This window comes from Thermobia domestica, chromosome 11 (genome assembly GCF_964235325.1).
Source record: "Thermobia domestica chromosome 11, izTheDome1.hap1.1, whole genome shotgun sequence".
Taxonomy (NCBI): Eukaryota; Metazoa; Arthropoda; class Insecta; order Zygentoma; family Lepismatidae; genus Thermobia; species Thermobia domestica.
The window spans coordinates 141,638,729-141,656,785 of record NC_137464.1 but is presented as its reverse complement, the minus strand read 5'-3'; the positions used below and the strand labels follow the sequence as shown (position 1 = coordinate 141,656,785).

Genomic DNA, 18,057 nt, shown 5'->3' with positions numbered 1-18,057 from the left:
GTTCGTTAAGATCATGACAGTCTATTTTGCCATGAAAGAGTTTGTGTAAAGATAATAAATCAGTATTTCTTCTCCTGAGTTCTAATATTTCAAATTTAAAATTTTCGACAAGGTTAATGTAGCTGTCAAATTTTGGGTAGAATTTTGTTTTCTTAAGCGTAAAAGGCCTTAAACTTATTTTGTGTACGATCAATCAAGAATGAGTATTTCTGTATATTAGGGTTCCATATTTACTACAATATTCTAATTTCGACCTGACGTATGCATAATACAGCACAATTAGAGTTTGGTCATTTTGAAAATCTTTACTGACTCGATAAATATATCCAAGATTTTTGTAGGCTTCTTTGCAAATAGTTTCAATATGTTGAATAAAGGATAATTTTGATTAAAAAATAACTCCCAAATCCCTTATAAAATCAAGCTTTTTCAGTTTTTCCCGTAATATTGAATAATTATATTGAATATATTTTTCTTTTCTAGTGAATGTTAAATAACTGCATTTACGGACATTTAACTTAAATTTATTGTTTTTACACCAAATTTCAAGATTTTGTAAGTCACTCTCAAGCTGTAAACAGTCCTGAATTGTTTTAATTCTGTAGAATATTTTAAGGTCATCAGCAAAGAGTAGATTTCTAGAAAATTGAAAGCACTCAGGAAGATCATTTACCGCCAAAATGAAAAGTAGAGGTCCCAGATTCGAGGCTTGAGGGACTCCCGATGTTACATGAAAGATTTGAGATTTATGATTACGATACAGTACACTTTGTTTACGATTTTGAAGGTAGGAAGGAAAGTATTGCAGAATTGATTTCGAGAAGTTAAAGGATGCCAGTTTGTTTAAGAGAATGTCATGGTCAATGACGTCAAATGCTTTAGAAAATTCACTATATATGACATCTACTTGTCCTTGCTTGTCAAGTACCTTCGAAATGTAGTCTGTTATTAGTGCTAGATTTGATACAGTAGATCTGCTCTTCAGAAATCCATGTTGACTGACAGATAATGCAGGTTTAACATGATCCATTATTCGCTTATCCAGTGTATATTCATACACCTTAGCAAACGCAAATAAGATAGAGATTGGTCGGAGCTGTTCAATGTTACTAGCTGAGCTCGTTTTGGGTATTGGACACACAACTGACTCTTTCCATTTTTCAGGAAAGGTACATGTTTTTATAGATAAATTAAATATAACATTCAGACGTAAGAATATATCTGAACAGCCTTTCACAATGTACGTTGGGATCATATCTGGGCCACTTGCTGTTTTCGATTTCAACTTCCTTACTGCTTCTTTGATTTCTTTTTCGGATATGAGAGGTAGTGAAAATATATCAAGAAGAGCACTGGAACGATCATTTAGAGACATGCTCGATACGTCATAGTCCGCTCTTAAGGAGCCATAGACTGAAATAAAATGTTGCCCGAATGCTTTAGCTATGTCCCTATCATCAGTAATGTCGTGACCATTGTGCTGTATGCGATCAGAAGACAAGTGACGCGATTTGTTTTTAATGAAGGACCATAATAATTTCGGATCATTCTTTAATTTATCTTCTGTGCTGCTTAAAAACTTTATAAGCAGCAGTTATTTCTGCTTTAATTTCCCTACGCAGTTGACGGATTTGCTCTTCATGGTACTTAGTGTTGCCTACTCTGAGACGACTTTTTTTTACGATGATACGTTTTACGTTTAATTTTATTAATAATAGTCGGGAAAACCATGTAGGATAGAGTTTATTACTTACTCTTTTACGAAGAATGCAATCATCAAATATTTGATATAATACTTCATAAAATAGATCCACAGCTTGATTAACATCCTTAATATTGTGCAGCACCCCCCAATCCACAGCTAATAGGTTTCTGCATTCCTAAAATTATAACCTACTGTGTTAGGCACTGTTTTAAGTTTGGTTGAATACAATGCTGTAAACTGAATAAGAACACCTTATTCACATCTTATGTTTAATGCTTAAATCTTACTTGTGTCTGTGTGTTTTCAGAAGACAGCAAAACTTTCCTACTCATAGTAAGTTTATTTACTGATATTCCTCCGTTTGATTTGAAAAAAATACAATTTTCTATATATGAAATTTATTTATTTATTTATGACTTCTTTTACGTGGCGAAGTTAAGGCTCAGCAACCTTCTCCGAGCACTTAACCACGTGCATACATTATATATATATTAAAAAGAAACACCGATATATAGAAAATATTAACAATTACAAAGGAAGAGTATTGAACAACATAAAAAAGAATATACTACTTAAGTAAAAAATATGGTTAAGCACTTCAAAAACAAAAATTGAAAAATAATATACAATAGAGGAAACAAAAATAACATGGAGAAACCTAAAATTGCATATTGCATATAGCGGTACTAGAAGTATGAATATATAAGCTGTACAAATTAACATAGGTTACATATTGGTTGTGTGTTCATATGTGGGTTATTTAATAATCTGGTAAAACGAAGATGCCTCATGTGCTACCAGTATCCTTATCTTTACTTAAGAGAAGGGAATTTAGAGATTTTTTAAATTTGGCAATTGTGGAAACGTTGTGTATTAATTGAGGTAAACTGTCATTGATATTATCAAGTGAAATATTCAGTGTATTTTGTTTCTAGCTAATTAACGGCTTATTTTTATAGTGATCTATGAATAAAAGGAGCAATTGTAAAAATGTCAGGGAATTATTTTCCACAAGAGCTACAAAATGCGAAACTTTATTTGGAAAATGCGATGAAACGCGAAATATGACAAAAGAAACGCCAAATTTTCAAATTCTTAGTGCGAAAAGCTCGTGCCTCTACTTATACCACAATATAGGGTTGTCAGTTAAATATTGATTTTTGAAACTTTTTTTTTCTAAATCATTGGAGCCTTTTTTGAGAAAATAGCGTTTTTCGATTTTTACTCTTCAGTAAACTACTCTTATTGGAAGAAAACATAGCGAACGAACGGACGGACGGGTATTCAAAAATCACTTTTTTCGGTATGTAGGGGCCATGAAATAGCTAAATCCGTTGAATTCTCGAATTCGATTGTTTTTCAATATCGTCATAATTTCTCTCCATCGCTCGAGAGTAAAAAGTAAAAAAGGAACAACGGAGATGATTAGAAAAGAATCAGAAACTATGAGGAAAGAAAAGTAATGAAATAGACATAGAGGGAAAACTAAAAAAGAAAGAAGAAACGATATCTGCAAAGAAGTGGAAGATATCTAGGTAAAATTGATAATGACGTCATAGAGGAGATCCTAGAAGTGTAATAGGTAATTTGCAGAGAAACCGGGAGGATGGCCATTAAAAGGAAAACTTCATATTAAAAATGGAAAGTTTACATAAGTTTTCGTGTAGAAGAGATGTTTTTTTTTTAAAAAAAAAACACAAGTTAACTTATGTGTTAACTTTTAACGATAATCGTCCTAACGTTACAACCCACGGAGACTTACAGCAAGGCAGATGGCTTTTGTTATGACATTTCGTTAGGACTACCGCTCCAATCGCAATTATTATTGGTGTTGTATCCTTATTAACCGTTTTAGGATTTCCACTTTCTGAGTTAAATTTTAGACTTTCACTCAAACAGCTACAGCTTCCTTACTATTTATTGTAGGATCGTGGTTCATACCTCGTTTCTTTCAGGATAGACCATACTTTCCAGCGGTGCCACTCGTTTGGCCGCATTATACATCAAAAATGGAAAACCGAAAAACAACCAGGAGGTTTTTCAAAAAAAAAAAAAAAAAAACTAAATATTTTTGCCCTTCTGGCCCAAGGCTGGTTCTCGTAGGAATCTGAGATACCCTTGTTTTTCGTATATGTACACCTTGTCTCAAAAAGGTTGAGCGCATTCTTTATTGGTGTTTTGAGGCAAAAATTTTCTAAGTCCAGCTTCGGGTATCTTTGGAAAAAAGTAAACCAGGTTCGAACCTCCAAGCCAGCCTTTGCAATCGGGAAAAAGTTTGCAGATGTGTTTTTCTTCTTTTAAATATAATAAGACTTGTTACCAAGTGTAGAAAAAAAGCAACATTGATTGAAATACTTAATGATACAATATTTCGAAACCTTGTATTAATGTCAGCACATTCTTGTGCCATTTAGCTCTCCATACGTAATTGAACATTTAGATACGTTAAAGAATCTTTCCATATGTAAAAGAATGCTCAAAGTTAAGACATTGAACGTAATTATCGCCTCAAAAACAGCGTTTGTAGTGGATATGAATGTCATAATTTTCTTGAGAACAGTTACACATGTTTCGCTAGAAGCATGTTTCTGTAAATGCTTGTGTTACCTCACTGGTAAGCTGTCGGATTTCAAATCGTAAGGTTGTGAGTTCGATTCTCATCTCGGTCAACGGTTTTTTTAAATTATGTTTTCCGCAATGCATGAAAAATTATATAAAATAATTACATTAAAATACATCCGTTATATATATATATATATATATATATATATATATATATATATATATATATATATATATATATATATAACATAATCATTGCAGAACATAGTAATTATTATGTTTAAAATATAACATCTGAGATAGGTAGGTGTTCACAGCAGGTCGGTATTATATATGAGAATGTTAAATACAAGTTAGGAAAATCGTTCAGTAGCAATAAATAAATTATGTAGTGTATTTATTTGCAGCTATTTGTCATATAGAGGGTACTTCTCAATATTCATATTACAGCATATCATTTATGTTCTTGAAAAATTATTCGGTGCATAAAGAGAGGGTATAAACTAGGGATGGCCAGAACCGGTTCCTGGTGGAACCGGTTTTCGGGTCTGAACGGATCCGGTTCTAGAAGATCCGGTTCCGGAACCGGTTTTTCGGATCCAGGTCTAGAACCGGTTCTTCGGATCCAGGTCTAGAACCGGTTCTTCGGATCCAGGTCTAGAACCGGTTCTTCGGATCCAGGTCTAGAACCGGTTCTTCGGATCCAAATCTGGAACCGGTTCTGAAAACAGAACCGGCGGAACCGGTTCCGCTGGAACCGAAACTTTGTGACCATCCCTACGCTAAACCCGAGCTGCTGGCAAGCTGTGAACAGTATGCTAGATTAAATGGTGGAAGCGACAGGCAGGCGCCCAGGCGGCGGCAGCTTGTCTCATTTGGCTAAATAAACTGGGTAACTGGCAAACTCATTGGTTAAACAGGCAAACTGGCCAACTCATTTGGCTAAACATCCACTGGTGAACCAAAATTTTTTTTTCTGGGGGCACAAATGGGTCTGGGCGGGGAAGGCACAAGCGCATGGTCCTATTTGCATTATTTTTGAAGGTGAACTATATGCCTCCTTTACGGGTCTTTGGGGGCTTTCGGATCCAGGTCTGGAACCGGTTCCTAAGATCCGGTTCTGGAACCGGGTTTTCAGAACCAGATGTGGAACCGATTCCTAAGATCCGGTTTTGGAACCGGGTTTTCAGATCCAGATCTGGAACCGGGTCTTAAGATCCGGTTCTGCTACCGGGTTTTCGGATCTAGGTCTGGAACCGGTTCCTAAGATCCGGTTCTGGAACCGGGTTTTCGGATCCAGGTCCGGAACCGGTTCCAGAACCGGTTCTGAAAACCGGATCTCCGAGAACCGGTTCCTTGCGGAACCGGTTCCGTCGGAACCGGAAATTTGTGGCCATCCCTAGTATAAACAGAGAATCCAAAGTCGGAACGCTCGCAAGAAATTCATGAACCCCAAAGGTCACGTGAGCAGACTGGAATTGTCCTTATGAAGCATGCCACAGCAGAAAGTCTTTACATAGATTTTCAATTCAATTCCCATTGGCGTAACTAGGATATTTTCCTAAGCGGGCGGGGGGATCATGGACCATTAGTTCTGAAAAATTGGAAGAATCTTTTAGAAGACCTTCTTATGATGTTATATATAGTCTCCCTTACCCCGTACTCATTATCAACTCCAAGTTATTTAGTTCTAACACGACAATGTCATGTAACATTTCAGTGAAAATTTATTTTTTTGAAATTTACTTAAAATTGTATATTCCCTATATTCTGATGCTACTAAATAACTACCTAAAATCTACTCTAATTATGAAAACTCATAATGTTCTATTACTGTTTTACTCGAGCAATTCTGAGCGAAAATACATTATTCGTAAACGTTAACTGTCATGCTCTCAGTTTACTCTTACACAAGGGTGAAAGTGGGTCTGAAAAGATAGGGGGACGGTTGACGTCACGCCGTCTTCCGTGCCTATCTTTGCCCATTGCATTTTTTAGGAATTGGAGGGGCACCGTAGATAGTTTTGGAAGTGGGAGAAGGGTGTCCTCCTGTGTTCCCCTTTACTTTTACTCCTGCTCTTACATCGTTTAGAAACACAAATAAATATACAAGAAGTGACATAATTTAAAGTTATAACTTTTCAAAAATCAGTCATGGGCTATTCATTGTCGTTTACTAATGTTGCAGTTTAATTACATAAATCTTTGCGAACAAAGAAATGCAATACATTTTTATACACAAAACATTTTTAACTAAAAAAACAGAAACAATGGTATACAAAACAGTGGTAGAAATATAGTTGGCTAACTCCCGAACAACTTAAATATTTAAAAAAATACAATTAGAGTGAAGCAGATCAACAATACGAGAGGAGAAGACATGTAGACCGACTTGAGGGACACGTTTTCCTATAAAAGATGTTTCCCATTATCTTTTCAATTAAATATTAAATTACACACCTTACAATTTTCGGGAGGACGTATGATAAGTGTCCCTGATGGACAAGCAGATGTGATTGTAAAAATTAAAACAACAAACATTTAATGAAACAAAGATTCAACCAGCAGAATTGATTGATAATAATGTTGATCACAATATTTTAAGAGAGAGAGAAAATATATCAACACTTATAATATTCCTGAATTACATTATGAGCTTTTAAGCGTATTGTTGTAGTTACATCTTTAGCGTCAACCGTTGGGAAATATCATTACAGCCAGGGGACACCCACAGAGAGATCCACCGGACCCGAACCCTCAAAAAATATATATATATATTTTTTAATGATTGTGTTTTGTCTGTACCAGGGAGCACTCATGGAAAGTCCATCCAATTTGGATCGCATGAAATCTTAGTGACTTGACATACATATGTGCACTTCCTTAATAAAACTATACTTGACTTAACAGTGAAATTATTATTGGTTTATTTCCGACGAACAAAGAAAAACTTAAATATTTATATTGGCTAATCAGTAAGCGCAAGAATTTCTCTCGATTAGGGAAATTTCCCTCAAACTACGAACATTGCTTGTTATTGCTGCGATACCCATGTAACTTTGACAGCATGAAACTACAATATCAGGTTATCAGGAACATATCTTTTTTCTTTAGCATAGCACAAATACACTCCCTTTTCGAAAGCAAAATATAAAAATTGTTCATGTGGTGCACAACTTACGCTACTTGGAAATTATTTATAGTTTACTCGGACGCAGAATAACGTCATGTCTGTGTCTTGCAATATTGTACCCCTCCCAACTTTCGACACTCTGAACAAAAATTTCTGGGTGCGCACCTGATTACAGTTTATACCTTAAGAATGTAACTACAAACCTCAGTTCATAAATAACACTAATACTAAGAAGGAGGAGGAAAAGCAACACACGATATTGAATAGTGACTTTTGAATGGGTATTATATGCGTAATTGCTTCAGTTTAGCAGTTCAAGAGTTCGGCTTTTTTTTCTTTCCTTTCTGTTTTTCTAGTGTACCTTAATAATTTGCTCTGAAAATCGTAACTGTTCAAACATTACTACAGTATGCTATAAATAAAATAATAACAATAAGACTGATTTATCACACATATATAAACAAGAAAAAATTACTACGTCAATAAGTGAATTACTTGAAAGAATACAAAAATAATTTACATTAATGAAGCTATCAAATAAAAAAAGTCGCATACAGCTCCAGTCGACTCAAGTCGCATACTGCTCACTATCACATTAGTCCAGGTATTTTATTACATTCAGGCACAAGACCATAGACCCATATTTAAAAAAAAAAAAGTCGAGAGGCGGACGAATATAGACACTATTAGACATGTCGAATGCAAACATCATTAAAATTGTTATGCGTAAATTGAGGTAAATTAATAACATTATTTTCATCCAGTATAAAAATTCTGGGGAGGGTCAGCTTTGCTTCTAGGGGGAGCCGGCACCCCCTGGACCCTTTCTAGTTCCGCCTATGTCAATTCCTGATATATGCTTTTGCAATGTGGAAGTGGTGATGCCTTGAGTCGCCCTCTCTCGCTCGCTCGCTCACTCTCTATTTATACAGAATATAAAAGTGGATGTATGTGTGTGTTTCAACATAATTCTGATATATCTAGAGCAATTTTAACTATATTTGTTACAGTCTGCAAAAGAGTACTGTCGGGATACATATCAAAAATGCTAGAAACGGGTCGAAATTAGTATCGAATCCATAGTTTCGTGGTCGCTTAGATGAATAGTTCTATTTTCAATTCAAGTCCAATTAAGCTCCCATTAGCACCCAGGATGGTTACGTAGCGACATAAAAATATCGACGTCAATCGATATTAGAATCGAATCGTAAGTTTTCAGCGCCGCTAACAGTACCGCATTTCTCATTAGTCCACATTAGTCCACATTTCACATTAGTACCATTGCCTAGAGGGCAACATATTTGCAGCGTGCGAAGTTTAAAACTTGAATAATATCTTAATTTTTTCCTTAAAAAAAGTTAAAAATTAAGAGCAAATATACTATTTCATGAACAATCCTCTTTTACTATTGTAATATGCTTAATATTAGCGTTAGAAATCTAAAAATAATTCAGAACATGTTTCACATTTGTTATTTTTTGTTACGTAGTTGTAGCTGTAGCATCTAGTGAGTGGTATTTAATTGTAATAAATTCACTAATTAAGTATATTCGAATTAAGTTTTATTTTTAAGTTAGGGATGAAGGGGCGGAGAAATATGTAGTTATTGGGGACGACGAGAGCAAAAGTGCGTATGTTTAGCCGTGAATTAGAGATCATCTTTTGTTGTAGTTATGTAGACCTTGAATTCTTTTGCTGTTTTATTTCGGTAATCCCCGGGAGAATATTGGGATGAGACTGTGTTTTTGACAATTTGTTTTTGGCAATACACGGGAGGGTATTGGGTTATATTAGTTAGCCGAACATGGTGTTGATTTCGGACAAAGTGTTGGAAAATAGAAACAACAAATGAAGGATGTTACTATGTAGAAATAAATAATATGTAATCGTGTTGATGTAGAAATTGAGCCATATAAGTGGCCTAAGTCTTTTTTTATGTTAAGGAAAGTTAGAGCCAGTGTGGCAATTGATATTTTAGGGTTTATGAGCCAAGCGTGGCTGTTGATAATAAGGTCGAAGAGCCGAGAGTGGACACTGTTATGGTAGGTTAATGAGCCAAGAGTAGCTTTTGATATTTTAGTGGCTTATGGTAACGCCAAGTGGGATCATAGTTATTGTTATAGTTTTTGGGATTCAGAAAGGCTCCTGTTTAATTGAGTGTATTGGTGTAAGTCAATTAAAGGTTGACAGTGAAAAGAAAATGGTATAATTCATTTGTAAACTCTAGTAGATTTGAGAAGTTAATTAAAGTAATACTTTGCTTCACTGAAGGTACCAAAAATAAACAAACCTAACAATTATAATACATATCCTTAGGGGGGAGTAGAAGTCCGATTTTTTGCGAAAAATTTTGTATCTCACAAGTCGTTGAACTAAGAGCTGAAATTCAGCATATAACTCTCTATTAAAAATAAACAGCATATGTCCTGACATTTTTTTATTTTTTTATGAGCGGGGGGGGGGGGACATTTTCTATATATTGGAAATTGGTAGTGGGTTGATTTGTAAAAATAATCGAAAACGTTTGATATTAGTTGAGAAAGAAATTGAGTAATGAAAATTACAGTTCTTCGAATTTTATACCCACTGCTTTCTATTTATAATTGCAGAAGCTTGTGTTTAATATATGGAGCGTTCAGAACATAAGGCAATCATGCCATAAAGTTGAGAGAAAATGGCCATAAAATTGGTATTCTGAACTTAATTACATGGGCATTTTCAATTAGTACGGCATGCTTAATTATATAGAAAATTAGTTTTTCTTTCTTTTTTATGTTCGTCTACTTTTCCTTGATTTGAGACTTTTAAATTTCATCCTATTTTCTACTGAAATGTGTATGTAAGGCAACAAAGAAATAATTATATATGATAAATTTAAATTCATTTTAATTCGGAAGATGAGAAACACTTTACCATTGTATATCTTAAAGGTCAGATCCACCAATATTGTAATAGAGAGGTGCAATGAGCCATTGACGGTAGAAATTCAAACTCCGATAAGTGATAATTTCATAGTCTTGTTTTATTACAAATGTAACCTCTTTAGTCAATGGAGAGAAGGACGTGGATCATGGGTCAGAGTTGATGACGATGGGTTTTGGTCGGTCGGAGTTGGTCGCAATGGTTCAGAGTAGTTCATAGTTGGTGGTAGGTCAGAGTGGATCACGATGGATGATGGGTCAGAGTGGGTCAATGGGTCATTTGGGTGTTGGGTGATAGTAGGTCATGGTGGGTCGTGGATCAAATTTTCATTGACCCACACCATCTCTGGTTAAAATTGTACTAAAGAGAAGAGGCACCGAAGATGTATGTCGGCTATTATGCTCAAATTTTGCACATAGATAATACCCCACCAGAAAGCAATAAATCTGAAATGGTTCACGGTACCACCTCCTAGAACTCGAGATGTAGGGGTTTGTCTGATTGGCTAAATTAAGACCTCAATGATTTATCCTTCAACAAGCAAGCTTTTTATGATCGTTTCCGTGGGGAAGTCAGAAGAACACGTGCCTAGTAATCGTAATATTGATAGTTCGCGTCCACCCCGGAGTATTTGTTTAGTGTTTTTTTGACTCACCTAAGTATAAACAAATCACAGATATAGGCAATTTAACATATTTTGGGAGAGTAATTTTGTGGTTCGTTGGCGTTTCATCGCGTCTCTGCCAATGGTAGTAAAGTTTTCAAAATGGAACTGGTGCCACAGCTGATCGTCACTGCGGGACCACCAATTTTTGGCGAGAGGTCAATAGTTGACCATCTGTAGTCCACCGACGCTTACAGCTTAGAGCATCGTTTCCCAACCGGTGTGCCGCGGCACACTGGTGTGCCGTGAATGGGCCGCTGGTGTGCCGCGAGGAAATCGAAACAAAATGATTAATTCTATAGCAATCAAACTGCAAAACGCAGGGGAAAATGTACATTTGTATTGCACATTACTATGAACCTCTACTATGAATCTACAATTTTAAGTTTCATGTACTTTTTTATACATTTCTAATGTTGAAAAAAGTATTTGTTATTGTTATTACCATTATTGCCTCTTTATTGTTGCAGACTATTTCATAACTTGAAAATTTAAAATATCATTCAATCCTTTCGACAAATTACCTACATTTGTGTTTTAAAAGTAAAAGAGATTTGTTTGTTCGTTATTTAGTGATCTTCCTTATTAGTAAAAGGTTGGATACAGTTTTCGAAAAAGAAAGCGTAATTTTAAAAAACTGAGTCCAATATTTCATTGCAATTGTTTTCTATTTTTAAATTAGAATGAAAAATAAGCATAGTGATTTACCACAGGAAAAAAACAGTGATCGAGCTTTCTTCTCTGTGAGAAGGAGATCAGTAATCACAGAAAAAATACCACGGTATTTTATATTTACAAATAATAATATCTATAAGTGTGCCGCGAGAATCCAAGTTACACCCGTAGTGTGCCGCAAGTCGAAAAAGGTTGGGAAACGCTGGCTTAGAGTAATGAACGATGTCTTTGCCTTGTAGACTTCATGACTACCGAGTTATTATTATTATTATTATTATTATTATTATTATTATTATTGTCATTATTATTATTATTATTATTATTATTATTATTATTTGTAGTAATAGTAGTATAATTGATAATAGAATAATTATATTGTCTATTATATTGTCTGTGTCTCGGTAGGATTACACACATGATTTGGCTCGTTTTGGTTCGACTCGACTCTAATCCGAGTCAGGTTGGAGGAAATTTTTCGCGCCGAGTCCTAGAGTAGATCTCAAAGATGTCTGTTTCTAGTCGAATCGAGTTTCAAAGAAAAGTCGCTCGTGCCCATTCCAACTAATGAGAGCTAATCGGAGTTAGGCGAAATCGAAAGTCACACTATTTCTCTAAGCGACCCCGAAAAGTATGAATTCGACACTAATATCGATCATTTTCTATCATTCTTTTATATGTATCCCCCTCCCATTCACCATAGGTAACCCAACAGCACTCTTTTTCAGACTATAAGAAATGTGGTTAAAATTACTCTAGGCCAGTGGTTCTCAATCTAATTCGTATCACGATCCCCTTTTGTCACATCCTCTTGCCAGCGACCCTTTTATAATTTGTGTTTTATAATAAGCTTGTATGGGATTTCTAACATACTTATTTCTATAATAGTAGAATCCATTTCTTGTTTATAGTGAACAGAGCCGTGGCATGGAAAATCAGCGCCCGGGGCGAGAGTATATGACGGTGTCTCCGTACATATGAGTGAGGTCGACAGACTAACTGCGAAGCGCCACCATGGTTGGCACGAAGCTCAATACAATTTTCATAAGTAAACCCTGCATTTCCTTGATTTTGAGCGCATTTTATTACTTTTTCCTTCTATTTTATACATGTGCACATGCACCTTCCTAACATGAGTAACACACTTCCTCCGAAATTTGTGCCCCCTTTTTTCGGCGCCCATCACTGACAGTGGATTCAGTAACTGTAATATCTATATTCCCAACGACGAAGGTGTTGGTTCAAGATGGATGTTAAACTCCTTCATTGAAGAGGTCATTAACCTATCTGATCTAAGCCCACAACTTCTTGACCAAATAATCGAATGATCATGCGACAAGTCTTTGCAACTGGTTTTCTGTAACGAAGACTTGGACAAGTTCTGCCTGATGAGGAGAAAAGAATATCCTGGTCTGGTATCTGCAGCTTTAAAAGTAATAATTCCATTTGCTATTTCGTACCTGTGCGAAAGTAGGTGTGTGTGTTTTATTTCATGGTAAACATTAAAACAAAGACAAGAAATCGCTTATCAGTTGAAAATGGCTTGATAATGTTCGTCACGAAGATTGAACCTGGCATTGCTGTACTAGTGAAATTACATCATGCTTAGGTATCTCATTAGGTTTCATTTTTAATTGTATTTCAATGTGCAGGTTTTGTTCCTTGTGTATTTTTCTAGCATTTCTATATACAATTCTCATTAGTTTCATATCATATCCCTTTCATTTAAATTCATTTTTAAACAACTCTGCACCCTTTGAAAATGTTCAGTAGACTTATTTTTTATTGTGCTTTACAGTAGGCCTATGTATAAAAATAAAAGTATGCCTATCAGAACTAAATTCAAAATAATATTTAAAAATAATTTCCGGTATTAGATTCTAACTATATTTATCTCTTCCGCTTATCTTCGCGACTCCCAGGTTGAGAAACCCTACTCTAGGCATACATGAGTTATGTTGGAACATACATACATACACTTTTATATGTATAAATACAGATAAGAGAAGGTTGAGAGAGAGCGATTAAGGTATTACCGCTCTCAATCTCTTCACTTTACTTTTGCGATTCGTAAATTTCTTACGTGACAGTTTGGGGCTAGCTAGTTTTTGGTCTTGAACCACGATCCGATTTTCAATATGCTCTACCTAAATGCTGTAATGCGAATATTGAGAAGTTACCTGCGTATGAACATAGCTGCAAATAAATACATTACATAACTTATTTATTGCTATTACACGATTTTCTTAATTTGTATTTAATATTCACATATAACATACCGACGTTCTGTCAATACCTCAGATGTTATATTTTAAAGATCAGTATTAATTATGTCGTGAAATGATATGAATATATATATTCAAGTGATATATATATATATATATATATATATATATATATATATATATATATATATATATACAACTGATGAATTGTAATGTAACTATTTTACATAATTTTCATGCATTGAGGAGAGTAGAATATCATAAAAAAATCTCACCTGAACGGGTATCGAACTCACGATTTAAACGCTCGGGGTGTACCACTGAGCTAACATTACCGCTTTTCGGAATCTGCTTCTGAAATATAACTGAGCTCATACGTAAATGCTCTTTTCCGTATGGAAATCACAATGACGAAACAAGAGTGTGAATACATAGTTTCGAAATATTGTATCATTAAGTATTTCAATCAATGTTCTTTTTTTCTACACTTAATACCATTTCAACATGTCTTATTATATTTAACAAAAGGAAAAACCTATCTCTACATTTTTTCCCGATTGTTAAGGTTGGCTTGAAGGTTCAAACCAGCAGCTTTAGTTTACTGTTTTCCGAAGATACTCGAAGTTGGTCTTCGAAAGTGTTTGTCTCAAAACAGCTATCATCATATCGCTCAATCTGTTTGGTATATGGTATATGTTTTTATACGTATAAAGTCAGTATAACAATTTATTCTTTAAACAGCTTTTCGTATGTATTAATATTCCTTTATATAAACTGTTTTAATATTATTATTACGGCGCACCATTTTCAGATTTCTTTTGCGAGTCGTTGACTAAGTCGTTCCCCACAATAGGCGTGTCGTGCAAGTAATCAATCACACGTCAGGTACTAGCTTTTACCTATTGCTTCCTGCTCACAGCTCAGAACATTGGTAACTATGGATAGACGTACAGCAGTAATTGCTTTATGGGAGTTGGAAGGCTATTCTGCAACTGCAGCTAGCAGGCGAGTAGGTGTCCCGGCCTCTACAGGAAGGCAATGTATTCGGAAATACGGTGCTACAGGTCAGACTGGTAATTTACGATCTCCTGGTCGTCCGCATGTGTCAACCGAAGCCGAAGATGCGAGATTAGTAAACGAAGCCCGGTTAGACCCACTAAGGACGTCTAGACAGCTAAGGGAAGCTTCTCTCTTTCCTGGTAGTAAGCATACAGCTCTGCGAAGGCCTCGTCATGCTGGGTTACGTGGCTGTGTCGCTGCCGTGAAGGAAAAACGCTCAGACGACCACAAAATTTACCGTCTCGCGTTTGCACAGGCGAATGTGGGTCGCAATTGGAAAAACGTAGTTTTCTCAGATGAATCCATATTCACAACATCAAATGAGGGACGCCGTTTTGTGTATCGTCCGAGAGGCACCCGATATGACCCTGGATATGTGGCTGCTTGCAATCGCAGTGGCCATGTAACTATTTCATGTTGGGGATGGATTTCCAATCGCAGAACAGGACAGCTTCACAGAATTGAAGGACATCTGGACAGTGCTCAGTACTTAGACATTATGAGTAATATCATGGTGCCATCTGTACGAGTATTTCAGCCTGATGGTGTAATTCAGTTCCAGCAAGACCAGTCGCCAATACATACTTCCCGTGTGGTTCAGGAATGGTTCGCAGGGCAGCCTGAGATTGATTTAATTGACTGGCCGCCTCGTGAAGCAGACCTCAATCCCATAGAAAATATGTGGGCAGAGGTGAAGCGTACTCTAAGGGACAGTTGGCCTGAGACAGATCCACCAAGAACTCAGGATGACCTATGGCATCTTGTTTCCGGAGCGTGTCTGGAGGTAAAGGAAGGAGATAGATTTGTCACCCATTTAATAGATTCCATGCCCAGAAGAATGGAGCGTGTAATAAATTCAGAAGGGTCTTGGACACAATATTAATGTCCCCGCCTTAACTCCCGAAAACAGCCCTTTTCAGGGCTACCTAAACGCTTCTGAAAATATTTCTAGAAGTAAACCTCTCCTTGTATCCGATTTCAGTGCAATTCTACTAACAAAAAAAAACAACCGATAAATCGCTGCAGGCTTTGAACTCAAGACCTCTTCAGTACCAAGCCCGTACTCTACCAGTGAGCTAACATGAACACGCAACCCAAACACGATTTTCAATTTCTGGTATTCTATGACAATGATGCTCATATACTTTGCAAATGCTGTATTCAACTTGGGATATTCCGCAACACACACACACACATAAACAAAGCGAGAGAGAGAGAGAGAGAGATGAATATACAAAAGCATATTCAACGTATTCGAATGAGACTCTAAGTAACGACATTCCGTTCTAAAGAGAATTTGTGTTTCTTTCCGTGACGTTAAGGGGATCGGGAAAAATTATGTGTGTTCAAGCAGGATCCGACTTTGGATACTCTGTTTATACACTTTCTATATCCGTAGGAATATACTGTATTTCACGAATGTAAAAACATGCTGTAATGAGAATATTGAGAAGTTACATCTGTATGACAAATAGCTGCAAATAAATACATTACATAATTTATTTATTGCTATTGAACGATTTTCCTAACTTGTATTTAACGTTCTCATATATAATACCGACCTACTGTGAACACCTACCTATCTCAGATGTTATATTTTAAACATAATAATTACTATGTTCTTCAATGATTATGTGATATATATACAACTGAGGTATTTAATGTAATTATTTTATATATTTTTTTAAGCATTGCGGAAAATACAATTTCATAAAAAAATCACTGACCCAGATGGGAATCGTACTCGTAACCTTAAGATTTGAAATCCGACACCTTACCAGTGAGCTAACACAAGAATTTACGGAAACATGCTTCTAGCGAAACATGTATAACGTTTCTCAAGATAATTATGACATTCATATCCAGTACAAACGCTGTTTTTGTTCTACTTTGACTTTTATTTAAGTACTCAGGCGATAATTATGTTCTATGTCTTAACTTTGAGCATTCTTTTACATATGGAAAGATTCTTTAACGTATCTAAATGTTCAATTACGTATGGAGAGCTAAATGACAAACAAGAATGTGCTGACATTAATACAAGGTTTCGAAATATTGTATCATTAAGTATTTCAATCAATGTTGCTTTTTTTCTACACTTGGTAACAAGTCTTATTATATTTAAAAGAAGAAAAACACACCTGCAAACTTTTTTTTTCGATTGCAAAGGCTGGCTTACAGATTCGAACCTGGTTTACTTTTTTCCGAAGATACCCGAAGCTGGACTTAGAAAATTTTTGCCTCAAAACACCAATAAAGAATGCGCTCAACCTTTTTCAGACAAGGTGTACATACATACATATGTAAAAATACTTCAAAAATGTATTACGTCATTCCTATTTGACTTTAGTCATGGTTAAAACGCCATTTTCTTCAGTATAACAAGTCATTTCCAAGGGCATCACTCGCATGTCCGTATCATACACCTAAACCGGAAAATTAGGGAAGAACCCGGATATTTTTTTTTTAATTCCACCTTGGTCTCTCTGGCCGAAACCTGGGTTGACATAGAGATCAGAATAATTTTTCTAAGAATACGTTGTTACGTACATAATACGTGTGCAGAATTTCAATCTTGTATATTGAAAACAAAAGTTGAAAAGTCTGAATTTAGTCTCTCTCTCTCTCTCTCTATCTATGTATCTATCTATCTATCTATCTATCTATCATATATATATATATATATATATATATATATATATATATATATATATATATATATAGATAGATAGATAGATAGATACGAGGGCTATCCAGAAAGTAGATTACGTTTTCGTCTGTGTCCGCTAGGGGCGCGGCTAGCGCGGCCATCTTGGGGTCAGAGCGTTGCGCAGCTCAGTCGGCATCTAGCCGTGTTAGTGAGAGGTTCGTGCTGTGCTCCGTTAAGATACTGTGACGGTTTGAAATGTCTGCGTTAATTGAAAATCCCGCGAGCTGCGAGGTGCGTGCAGTAATAAGGTTTCTGACAGCAAAAAACTGTAAACCGATAGAAATCTATCGGCAGCTGTGTGAAGTGTATGGGGACAACATTATCACTGAAGGTGGAGTGCGACAGTGGGTCATAAGATTTAAAAATGGCCGAACCAATGTTCACGACGAAGATCGAAGTGGGAGA

The 18,057-nt window shown here is 35.8% G+C and overlaps 1 protein-coding gene across 5 annotated transcripts in view; it reads left to right on the top strand.

Moving 5' to 3' along the window:
* Window positions 1–18,057, top strand: part of Sptz (zinc finger FYVE-type containing 26 spastizin) — a gene marked incomplete in the record, with an annotated part of 1,794,825 nt that overhangs the window by 574,453 nt on the left and 1,202,315 nt on the right.